Genomic DNA, 13,219 nt, shown 5'->3' with positions numbered 1-13,219 from the left:
GTAATGAGGAGTAGCAAAAATTAAACTAGCGATAAACTTTACTTCAAAACTGGAGATCACAAAGGTGGATGAATTTAAGTTCATCTAACTTGGAAATCAAGTAACACATGATGGACGCAGCGAAGACTTATTAAGCAAGAGAGCATTCACTGCCAAAAGAAGTCTACAAGTATCAAAAATCGGCGTTAATTTGAGGAAGAAATTCTCAGAATGTACATTTGGAGCAAAGCATTTGAAGTGTATCATACGCTACGGTCGCAGGTTCGAATCCTGCCTCGGGCATGGATGTGTGTGATGTCCTTAGGTTAGTTAGGTTTAAGTAGTTCTAAGTTCTAGGGGACTTATGACCACAGCAGTTGAGTCATATAGTGCTCAGATCCATTTGAACCATTTGAAGTGTATCATAGACTGTGGGTAAAACGCAAGGGAAGTAAATCGAGGCGTCTGATATATGTTGCAGTAGAAAATTTGTATAATTACGTAGACGGAGAAGATAAGGAATGATGAGGTTCTCTGCACAATTTGCCAGGAATGGAACATACTGGAAACGTCGACAAGAAGAGGAAACGATAGAGCGTTTGTTGAGGCTTCTAGAAATTACCTCCTTGGTACTTGGCGGGAACTGTACAGAGTAAAAGCTGTACGGTAAGACATAGGAATACGTCCAACAAATGTCTGAGGATGTATGCTACAAGTGTTTCTCTGAGATGAGGAGGTTTGCACAGGAGATAAATTCATGGTGTATCACATCAAACCAGTCAAAAGGTTGATAATAAAAATAAAAAAACAAAAGGCAAGCCAAGTAATAGTAAGGATGAGATGTCAGACGGAGTTAAAATTGGAAGAGGGGTTAGACAAGGTAGTCGTCTTCGAATTATTGGGTTCAATATCTCTTTGTATGGTTTAGTTATAAGCTGATTCGAACTAACGAGTGAAGTGAAAGCAGGAGGAAAGATAATGGAATGTGAAAGGTTTGCTAATGGCTTGATATTACTTGGTGAAAATGAAAAGTCGGTTAACGATACGATAAATGAACTGAACAACAGCTTTGATGAATGTAAGTCACGACATATGTGAAAAATACTAAGGCAATGCTTTCGACAAAACAAACAGGGAAGAAAACATGTGATCATCTGGTGGAACCAGTTGGTAGCTTCTGGTACCTAGGACGCTGAATAACTAACAGTAAAGTGATACGCAATCAAGTACTAAAAGTAGGGATAGCTATAGCCAAATAGATGTTTCACTGAAGGAGGAGTATTTATGAGACCCATTAAATAAAACAATTCAGGAAAAGATCAGCGATATGTTTTAGATGGATGCTGCCCTTCATACCATCGAAATATGGATACAGCGACGAACAAAGGATCCATGGATCGATAACGAAGAACAGATAGAGAAGAACACAGCTAATTAACATCAAGGTAACTGCATCTTATTCACCTGTAGAAAGGATGGCTGAAAACCGGGAGTGCTGGAGAATACTGGATACACATTATGAGCAGGACTTGTCATCATCATCATGAAGCTCTTAAAACCAAAGGACTGATCACCTCCCGCAACGTTAGCACTTTGATGAATCTGCAATGATGTTATGGATGTAGTGGGTATCGGTGTCCAGCCACTACTGTCACAGGAAATCGTGCTTTGTCGCCCTCGCTGTTGAATGTGAAATAGCAATGCCTGGCCCTCGACACACAATAAACACATCCTTCACAGACAGCAAAATATATAATGTACGAGTGCAGGTTGAGACATACGGGCGACAACATAAGGAAGTTTGCGTCTGTCCATTATTCGTGCTGGGATGGTCGAAACGGACAAGGTGACCGCACGAGTAAAGCGAGAAATCCGTCGTTCCAATATACAGCAGGAGGAGGTTCATATTCACAGCTGCGAATAACTTTCCTGTACTTTCTGTTGAGTTTCCGCCCATGACCTTTCGCGTCCTATTGCTTGTAGTCATTGAGATTTTCAAGGAATTCAAGCCATGAGAGTTAGGTTGGCTGGGGTAATATGAAAAGGGGGGGGGGGAGGTTTGACGTTTGAAAATGTGGCAAAGAAGAGGAGTGAAGAAGTCCACTAAAAGATAAACAATCATCTTGGAGGATATTTTTATTTATTTGTTTGTTTATTTAACGTGTTAACATTAAAGCTTACAGGCTCCCTCTCATTTAGGCGCTAAACAGTTCAGACTAGAAAATAATATGAGCATCTGACTTACCGTCGTAGTGGATGGTGGATAGGCATCCGCGTGAAGATTTGCAATTTTATATGAATTACTCGCTGGTTTCAAGGATGGTCTGGCAATCTCTAAAACAATTATGCAATATAGATTTTTAAAAAAAATGTCCTTGCAGCCCGAGTATGATTTATTTACGAGTGCGTGCTGAAAAGTAATGTCTTTAAATTTTTTGTGTGAAAATGCTTCAAGCTTTTTTAATAAAGCAGATGTTATTAACATTCTACATCTTCACTCTTCACATCTACATATTTGCAGCACTCTCTCGTGCAAGTTGGAAGCTTCTGCCTCCATAGGGCTACGAACTGAAACACGTAAAATGGCGGTGTGTCACATCACTTCGTCGGTTCATGAGAAAGAGCATGCTGTCGAGTTCCTAATAGCAGAAAACGTAGTCCACACACAGAATACCGTCTACTTCAGCATGACAATGCCAAACCATGTACAAACACTGCAATATCTGCAACAGTTCGACGCCTTGGTTTCTCTGTCATCGATCATCCTCCGTACAATCCAGACTTGGCTCCATCCGACTTCCATGAATTTCGAAAACTTAAATAACACTTCGAGGACTTTGATAGTTATGAAGCAGTGCAAGCAAAGGTGAGGTTCTGGCTCCGTCAGCGTAGTCAAACATTCCACAGTGCTGGTAGCAACAAACTGGGCTCTCTCTGGAGAAATCTTTTCATCGGCAGGGAAACTATGATGAGAAATAAATAAGATATATAATGTTAATAAACTATGTTTTAGTCAAAAGTCATAAGAAGTTTCGCGTAGTAATACGTAAGCATTGCTTTTCAGCACGCCCTCGCGCAGTTGCAGAACAAAGCATTTGAAATGTGGTGCTGCAGGAGAATGCTGAAGTATCGAACTGTATTGAAGAGAATCTCTTTGGCACAACTTCATTAAATGAAGGGTCTGACCGATAGGACACATTCTGACGCATCAAGGAGTCGTGAACTTGGAGAGAAGTTTAAGGGTGGAAATTTTGGAGGAAGACATAGGTATGATTTCAATAAGCAGGGCAGCTTGGAATAGACTGCGGTAGTTACACAGAGCTCACGAGGCTTCCAAGAAACGTGACAGAAGACAATAACAATGACACCACAAAACTGTGTGATAGGGAAAGAGGAAAGGGAGAGCGATTTCTTCCAGTTACGATATCGGCGGTTTTCGTTCATGCTCAGTAGATATAATGTTTTGCCCTGTACCTAGTTGAAAACGGATATTTCAAGCCCGATCAGGAGTTTGTAGTAAAACATGAACGTACAAATTAACGAGCAGCACTATGAGTTATAAGACATGAAGGAGAACAAACACCTGATACGATCATGAAGTGTATTAACGAGTATGGATATGGTGCACCGGCTAGTTTTTTTGTATTTGTTTCCGTTTCTCACACTTCTATTCGTAAATATCTAATTGTAATGTTTAAGAAAAGTAATATGTTTTTTCTGGTTTGTTAGACTTCCAGTCATTGGCTGACCCTTCAACAGCGTGACGTGGGACAAAGCAAATGAAAAATATTCCGTATTGGGTGTTTATTCTGTGGAGCAACGTCAAGATATTCTCCTGTAGCGATAAGACTCTCAACTTCGTACGAAATATCTGAATATACTTGTTAAACTGAATGTCTCTTTCTTTTTGTTCTCCATCAGGTCAGGCAGTCCGTTCGCGGGGAGCTGAAAAATGGCGCTTACGCCGTGGGGAGAGCAGTCCTGTTGAAGATATCCACCATGAAGAACGTGGACAGGCTCATACGAATGAAAGCACGCTACATCCTACAGTACATGAAGTTACCAATCGCCACGTACGCCAATCCCGACTACGAGGTCTCCTCTCAAATCCTGTCGACACCCGCCGTGAACGTTCTTCTCCTTCTGAAAGCCATAACGGCCAATGAGTACCCGAAAGAAGTGATCGCGATAAGAGACCGGCTGGAGCACTACATCCTGAAGGGATACATCGATACTGAGTTCATCATCAAGGGCTTCAATCGCTTCGATCACGTCCGGCCAGTAAACATCCTCCTAGCTGTCCTGACACGAATCGAAGTCCGTATCCCAAATCTGCCGCGAGAAATAATGAACTGCGTGAAGTACCTAAAACAGGTCCTCATCTACAAAAAGTACTTGAGCAATCTTAATCCAATGGTACCCTTGTATTTTGTAGATGTCGAGGCTATTATAAACGGTTTTTCAGGACCTCTCGTGCCACGGCATGTGGCAGAAACCGTCAAGGTAATAATCGAATCGGTTTCATACGAAACACTTCCGTGGGCCACAGTAATCCAGACGATGACTGTACAAGACTGCAGTCTGCCCAGATTGTGTTTATTGAATGTGTTTAGGAAGATTATAACGGTAGGCCACGTGAAAGACAAGAATCTTGAAACTACCATCATTAAGCTAGTACAAATGTTGGACTACGAAGGAAATCCCCTTCCGGAATGCCTATTAAGCAGTACAATCGTTGGTAAGGAGACCGGGAAAACAAGGGTGTCTAAGAAACAGAAACTTAAGGCAGGAGAAGAGAAACAAGATGTCTTAGACCTGCAAAAGATATCCGTCAGTTCCTCTAGTGGTCCGGTACACGAAGAATTAATGAAGTATGCCAACCGTTCAAGAGCTGAACTTATTTCACATTTCTCCAAGGCGGAACAGCCCGAGCTGTTGTATTTCCCTTCGAAGACTGTACCTGTGAAAGCAAAGTACATTTTTCCGGGACCTAATGTGAAAATCATCTTCACTCCGATCCCAGAACAGGTTGAGAAGGAAACTGTTGTCGATATTAAGTCAGTTCACACGATTATACCTCAAACGAAGGTTGGCACGATCGAGGACACAGTTCTTCGACCGATCCGTCTTCTCTTGTCCCATCCGAAATTGTACGAATTCCTCGGCCCCGATTTCAACCCGAGGATATACAAGACCAAAGGTATTCTTCTGAGGGCAGTTCTGAAGAAGGCCCTCACCATAGAATTTGTGCAGTTCGATAAGGTCCTGTACTCAACAATTACGAAATACCTTCAGTTCTTAGAATGTCAAAGTTCACTACATGCCATCGTTGACGAAAGAGTTCCGTTCCCGAAAATGTCAGTGAATTTCCTGGAACAAGCTCCAGACTACAACAATTTGTTATCTCTGATACCCCCGGTGCAGGTGGGGACACCAGAGTACAACAAGATAAAGGTCATAGTGGAGCTATTGTCGAATACGCACCTGCTGCAATTGCTCGGCCCGGGATTTGTCTTGACCAACTACCGCACAAAAGGGAAACTTTTGATAGAAATACTACATCGCACAACTTTTTTGAGTCATATACGCGCTGATTCTGTGAGAATGACGGTAATAAAAAGCTTCATAGAACACGTCGAGGACTCACTCCTGCCGAGAAATATCGTTCTGAAGGCCCCCTTTCCGGAGTTGAGCGTCGTCTTTGAGAACGAACCAGCACCTCAACTACACATCGAGGGAGTGCTGCCAGTGACTCTTCCTGGAACGGCAATCCACGTGCGTCTCCGCCCTCTGCGCAAGTTCCTCTCTAGGACGGATATCAAAGCAATCCTTTCAAGCCTCAAGCTGAATGCCTTTCGGAAGAAGGGAGAATTGCTGCGCGCTGTCATCTATCACTGCCTGACCCTGAAGCAGGTCCGAAGCGATGTCCAACTGCAGTCACTCGTCAAAGAATACTGGGCGTTCCTTTCGAGGACGGGCAAAACAAAAGAAACGACCAGCACTAGGGTCAAAATAAACTACAGAACGATGCTCTACGCCCTACCGCCACCCCAGAGCGAAACCGAAAGGACAATGATATATATCATAAAGGATTACATGTCCCGTCCAGAATTCCAGTCCAAGGTCGCTGGAATTGTCAACTACAGAGTGCATCGCACTCGCGGCACAGTGCTCAAGGTGATCTTTGAGAAACTGACGGTGTCGCAGACCATACTGGCCAACGAAACAGTGTTCAAGTGCTTCACGTATTACAAGACGAAGGTGCATATGCACGGCTACGGGGCTCAGGCGCTTGACCTGATAGTGCACCGCGAGGCGAGCAACAGGTTCCGGTTCGAAGTGTACTCGCTGTTCCGCGCAGTCGACCACGCGAGGCTGTCCCCGACAGCAAAGGAGGCGGTCACCGGGCTGATCAGGTTCTTGACGTCCAACTTCGAGCCATCCACCCACCTGCCCGACTTCAAATACTCCAGCTACCGTATAAAGGGCACATTCCTGCAGGGCTTGCTGAAGACGCTGCTAGTTCAGAGCACAGTCAGACCACAGGTCAAAGCCGACATCGTCTACGTATTTCCGTACATCACCACCACCGGGCCGGGAGCCGAAAACGTATACGTCGAACGGAAGGACGCTGGACCGGACGCGCACTTCATTTACCTCTGAGAGGTGTGGCCTGCAGTAAGAAGTCTAATTTTCGCTGACAGGACGTTGAGGCAATGACCCGTACCACACAAGCCTATTTCGTGAAATATACTGTGACCGTTTTAATGTGTTCCGTTCAATAAGGGCTGCATTTTGAAAAGATGTTTATACATAACTGCAAGAGCCGACAAATAGGGAAAGATGAGGAAATTTGGGACAACTGAGTGGATTTTATTGTTAATGATAAGATTGTGTTCTTAAAATCATGGAATTTGTTCCAAAACATTCATCCATATGTCAACCGTATGCTAAGTTATGATTTTGAATGACTAATTCTTATGCGGCTCAACATCCATTCTGACTTTTGTATTGTGCCATTTTATTTCAACATGGCGTAAAAAGTGACGCATCAAGAGATGTTAAATAACGAATTGTAAAATGTTTAATTTTCTACTTTACCTAGTCCCTTTTATAATTTTACACTACTGGCCATTAAAATTGCTACACCAAGAAGAAATGCAGATCATAAATGGGTATTCATTAGACAAATATGTTATACTAGAACTGACATGTGATTACGTTTTCACGGAATTTGGGTGCATAAATCGTGAGAAATCAGTACCCAGAACAACCACCTCTGGCCGTAATAACGGCCTTGATAGGCCGGGGCATTGAGTCAAACAGAGCTTGGCTGGCGTGCACAGGTACAGCTGCCCATGCAAGTTCAACACGATACCACAGTTCATCAAGAGTAGTGACTGGCGTATTGTGTCCAGCCAGTTGCTCGGCCACCATTGACGAGACGTTTTCAATTGGTGAGAGATCTGGAGAATGTGCTGGCCAGGGCAGCAGTCGAACATTTTCTATATCTAGAAAGGCCCGTACACGACCTGCAACATGCGGTCGGCCATTATCCTGCTGAAATGTAGGGATTCGCTGGGATCGAATGAAGGGTAAAGACACGGGTCGTAACACAACTGAAATGTAACGTCCACTGTTCAAAGTGCTGTCAATGCGAACAAGAGGTGACCGAGATGTGTAACCAATGGCTCCCCATACCATCACGCCGGGTGATACGCCAGTATTGCGATGACGATACATGCTTCCAATTTGCATTCACCGCGATGTCGCCAAAGACGGATGCGACCATCATGATGCTGTAAACAGAACCTGGATTCATCCGAAAATTCGTGCACCCAGGTTCGTCGTTGAGTACACCATCGCAAGCACTACTGTTTCTGATGCAGCGTCAAGGCTAACCGCAGCCATGGTCTCCGAGCTGAAAGTCCATGCTGCTGCAAACGCCATCGAACTGTTCGTGCAGATGGTTGTTGTCTTGCAAACGTCCACATCTGTTGACTCATGGATCGAGACGTGGCTGCACGATCCGTTACAGCCTTGCGGATAAGATGCCAGTCATCTCGACTGTTAGTGATTCGAGGCCGTTGGTAACCAACACGGCGTTCTGTATTATCCTCCTGAACCCATCGATTCCATATTATGCTAACAGTCATTGGAACTCGACCAACGCGAGCAGCAATGTCGCGATACGGTAAACCGCAATCGCGATAGGCTACAATCCGACCTTAATCAAAGTCGGAAACGTGATTGTGTGAATTTCTCCTCCTTACACGAGGCATCACAACAACATTTCACCAGGCAACGCCGGTCAACTCTTTTTGTGTATGAGAAACCGGTTGGAAACTTTCCTCATGTCAGCACGTTGTAGGTGTCGACATCGGCGCCAACATTGTGTGAATGCTCTGAAAAGCTAATCATTTGCATTTCACAGCATCTTCTTCCTGTTGGTTAAATTTCGCGACTGTAGCACGTCATCTTCGTGGTGTAGCAATTTTAATGGCTAGTAGTGTATTTTGGCGTGCTAAGCGAATGAAATTAGACTTACTCTAAAAATGGAACGTACCAGTATACATTTCAGCAGACGCAGGTCTTGGTTTCCATATTGGTGAAAGCTACGACATTTTTCGATCGTAACTACCTGGACCAAGGGGCACCCTACAGATCAATCTGTCATCACAACCAAGATTTCAGAGGAGGGGTGAGGGCAATAACACTTTCTAGCCAAACGTCTTTCCGTCTTTCCGTTTCATAATCAACTATTAAATGACATCAAAAGCTAACTCCAAGATAATATATGTACATTGCTTATGTATCAGCCAACGCAAAATTTCCGACACTTTAGCACAACAAATCGTGCAAAAGCAAGCGATTTGGAGAGATCTTCAAAGTGGTGTATGTCAGCTTCGCTGCATGCTTAATGTTTTTGATATTTTCATTTCTAAACTTCAAATGGTTAGTGATTTGTTGCTCAAAAAGAGGTGTTTGTGACTTCGCATGACGGAACAGTGATGTTTCCATGAAGGCATGGATCTTGTACTGTGATTGGCTGCCATGAGCAAAGCGAACAATCGCCATGCTAATTTATACACCGCATTTGTGCTTATGTATTTAAAAAAATGTTTAATTGATAAAGCGCACACAACCACTCAGCTTCATTGAACATTGCTCTGTTAAGATTGCGTGTATATCCTTACCTGGATTTACATTGTTTTTGTTCTTCAATCATGTTTACATCGGATCTGCTCCTTCAGTTTCATCCTAAACTCTCGTTCCAATATGTTACCTGGTAAACTGCACACTGAATTCATATTGTGTTGTTTTCAAACTGATGGTATGCTGCTGTTATTCGCAATAACATAAAACTCATTGCCCCCATGAATAATACACTGACAAAAAGAAACTTGATAATAGCACACGTTACGTGCTGTCAGAAAGCAAGGAAATCAAAGTAACTGGACGTATTTCGCTCACTGGGTATATTTCGCCTACATTTTCCTTTACTTATTCGCAAAACTCTCGCTGGGTGGTGATACTTATGTTACCGTTCTCCAGTGCACTCTGGCGGGACATTTGCAAACTTATTCCAACTGTGGATAGAGTAGACAGTGATAGTAAAGAAACTGTGTGAAACACTATCAAAACAAGAATACGGAAAGTCGATTAATGACGCAATTAATTATAACGGAGATATAAGAAGAGGGATTCGGTAGCGAATTTCAGTAACACTGTTCATTTCCTTTCGGTGTACGCAGTGGAACGTGAAAATTGTGTGCATCTTGGTAGGACACCCCTAAGCTGAAACACCAGAGCCATCTGGATGCCCATAAGAGCTGCACTGCGAGGATGCCACGCGCCCAAACCTCTGCTACACAGAGCTAAGGCATTTCAAAGCGCGGCCCTAACATTAGCTACTACTTGTTCGAGAAACATCACTTGACAGCACATTCAGCAATTCCAGGAGCATTGACAGCAACAAATTAAATCCGTGTTGGAAATAAGCGAAATGCATTTTGATAATTTAAATTCTGTGACACGTTATTGAGAATTTTTTAACTATGTATTTTGGGGCGGCTCCAGCTTCAGAGCCTTTAATTATGAGCAACGCCTACTCCATACTAATAAAGTTTTAAATCCAGTGTTGTACAAGTTCAATTGAAACCTGAGAAATTCAGGACTGTCCTAACCTCTGCACTCTGAAAGGCTCGAATACGAGCAGGATTCGAGACTTATACGTCCTTTTCAAATTCAAACAAACTTGTTTTTTTTTATAATCAGTATCCATATCTACGTTTGACTCTGTATTTGCATCTACATCTACGAGTGATTACCTTTACTGTTCCACTGGCAAGCAGAATGAGGGAAAAACGACTCTCTATATAACTTCGTATTTCTCTTACCTTATTTTCGTGGCCATTAAGCGAAATGTACGTTGGTGGCAGTAAACTGTTCTGCAGTCAGCTTCAAATACCAGTTCTCTAAATATTCTCTATAGCGTTCCGCAGAAACGTATTATGTGTTCAAGAGTTGGTCAAGACTACATCCGATTCAAATTGAGACGATGAAAATTAAAATGGTTCAAATGGCTGTGAGCAGATTCGAATCCTGCCTCGGGCATGGATGTGTGTGATGTCCTTAGTTAGTTAGGTTTAAGTATTTCTAAGTTATAGGGGACTGATGACCTCAGATGTTAAGTCAGTGCTCAGAGTCATTTGAACCATTTTTAAGAAAAAGGCGAAACGCGTCTGAGAAAAATAAATTAAGTTGCAGCGAGAAAAGGCCGTTGTACTTACTAGAAAAGTATTTCTGAGCTTGCTTCACTGGATGACCACGCAAACAAACTTGTTATAAGCTGGAGAGTATCATGTCAAACGTCTGAGTAAGACCTTCTCTATAAAAGACATCATATTTACGCCAGTGACTGTAACACTTTCTTTATTTTACGATTGCAGTTTCGGCCTTAGGACGTAGATGTTATGACTATTACTGTAATCTGCCGCTGCAGTTTAGTGCATATATGACTAGTGATGGGCCAACGAACATGAATGTCTAGAGACTATGTTGCTTTATGACATATGGATATGTGTGCTCGCACTGTGTAACAGCGTAACCAGAGTATTTAATAGTAATGTGTCAGCCCATGTTAGCTACCCTTCCTCCTCCTCCTCCTCCTCCTCTCTTGGCAGGTCCCCGGACTCGCACACGCACAGTGAACATTCGCGCGCCGGAGGTCATCGCCATCAGTGTCTCGTGTGTGTGCCTTCGTTTGTGTTTAGTGTTTGTTCGCCGTCACGCCGCCACTGTTCGCGTGTACCGTCGCCATCATCCATGTTTTGTGCGCCGTGTCAACTAGTGTCAGTGATGTTTTCTCGTCCAGCGTGAACGGCTCCATGTTTTTTGTTTTTTAGTGTCTACATTGTTTTGCCCGCCGTTTTGATTGTATTCTCTGTGCCCCCTCTATGTATTATTTATTGTAAACCTCAAGGCTGAAGAGCGGCGTACTCAGCTTCTGACAGCCCGCCTTGTGTAAGGTGATAAAAATCACAATAAAGAAAAAAAGAAAAAAAAGCCCATGTTAGGTTGACATGGCCTAACAGCCATAACATCTTCACTAGATAATGGCCTCAGGTCGAAATTTGCAATCGTGAAATAAAGAAAGTGTAACAGTCATAGGCGTAAATTAGATGTCATTTATAAAGTTCTACATGACTGTGAATCCCAGGTAAAAAGAGTTAAAACCTTCTCTGTTTGCAAGCCGCGTCAGTTCGAAGATAATACTCGAGCGACCATGGGTAAACACAAAATAGGACACCGGGTTGGCCTTGTATATCGAGCGAAAGCAAAGACGGATGCTAGACGCTTGTGAGAAGGCGCAAGCAACTGTTTCAGGCGTGGCGTAAGCCGATCGCACCACATGACGTCACTCGGTGCCGCGGCGGTATCCGCAGCTGCTTCTATGAGCTGCCCAAGTAGCCTTCCCCCACATGCGTCACTTCTGTCGTCGCTTGGAGATTGCGGACACTGCTTCGCATCTATATTAGCGGATCACCGTGCACCTCGGCAATCAATGATTTTTAGTGTTCCGTGTCTCGGTCTGTAACAACGGAACCCTTTCCGGATCACTTTGTAGTCCCTCTATCTGTCTCTGTCTCTCTCTATCTATCTCTCTCTCTCTCTCTCTCTCTCTCTCTCTCTCTCTCTCTCTCTCTCTCTCTCTTTCTCTCTCTCTTTTTCTCTCTCTCTGTCCGAGGGTTAAGAACCCTTTTCCTGAGGAACGAGTGAACGTATTGAGTTCAAATTTACCTTACTTATCAAAGTATATGGAAACTTGGCGGAGTAAAAATTTTAAGCTCCTAAGATAATTCATTCAAAATATACGGCCATTTATGTCCAATATTTTCATATTCTAAAACTCACACTTCGAAACGCAGAGTCTATTCCCGTTGACCTAGAATCATGAAATTTGACAGGTGGAAAGATTTCTCGGGAAAAAGGTAGGAAAACATATGAAAATTGTTAATTTATAATTATATAAGATACTGCGATTCAAGTAAGATATTTTGATATTCGAAAAGTCACTCATCGAATGGTAGAGGGTACGTCTCGGTGATATAGAGCCATGATATTTGCCAGGTAGCAAGTTTTCTCAGTAAAACTATGGAAAAAGCCTAAACATTGTTAATTTATAAATATATCGCAGGAAAAAATATTTCTTTTGTCATTTGTTATCCGACATCAAAGGTGTTCTCCAAACTCTTGGAACCCATGGCACTGGTATCTTGCCAGTAAAAGTCTCGATAACAGGCAAAATTCATCGATATCCTGGATTCCAGGAATGGATAGACTGTCTGTATACATAAGCAAGCTCGTACTGAACCATCAGTGTGCGAATTCTATTCGCACCTGGCCAATCTTCTACTGGTGATGACAGTGGCGGAGACAGGTCTGAGTAGCTCGCGTGTTGTATTCTAAGTGACGCGGATCGTAGACGGAAAAGATTTTACTCTGGCCTGCAGGCGCGACAGATCCCACCACTGAAGTATTAAGACTTTGTTGAACACAGTGTGTAGAAATGTTAAGGCTCGTAATAGAGGGCCACTGAAGTAACGAAGCTACTTGAGACAAACATTTCTGGAGATGTGGGAGGCGGGCGGTGGGAGAAGGGAGGGGTTGGAGTGGAGGGCTGATGAACTGTAAGGTGGCGTTAATAATTTATGCAGAAGTGGACAGTGCTGAAAAT

Source organism: Schistocerca cancellata, chromosome 9 (genome assembly GCF_023864275.1).
Source record: "Schistocerca cancellata isolate TAMUIC-IGC-003103 chromosome 9, iqSchCanc2.1, whole genome shotgun sequence".
Taxonomy (NCBI): domain Eukaryota; kingdom Metazoa; phylum Arthropoda; class Insecta; order Orthoptera; family Acrididae; genus Schistocerca; species Schistocerca cancellata.
This window is presented reverse-complemented; position numbering follows the sequence as displayed.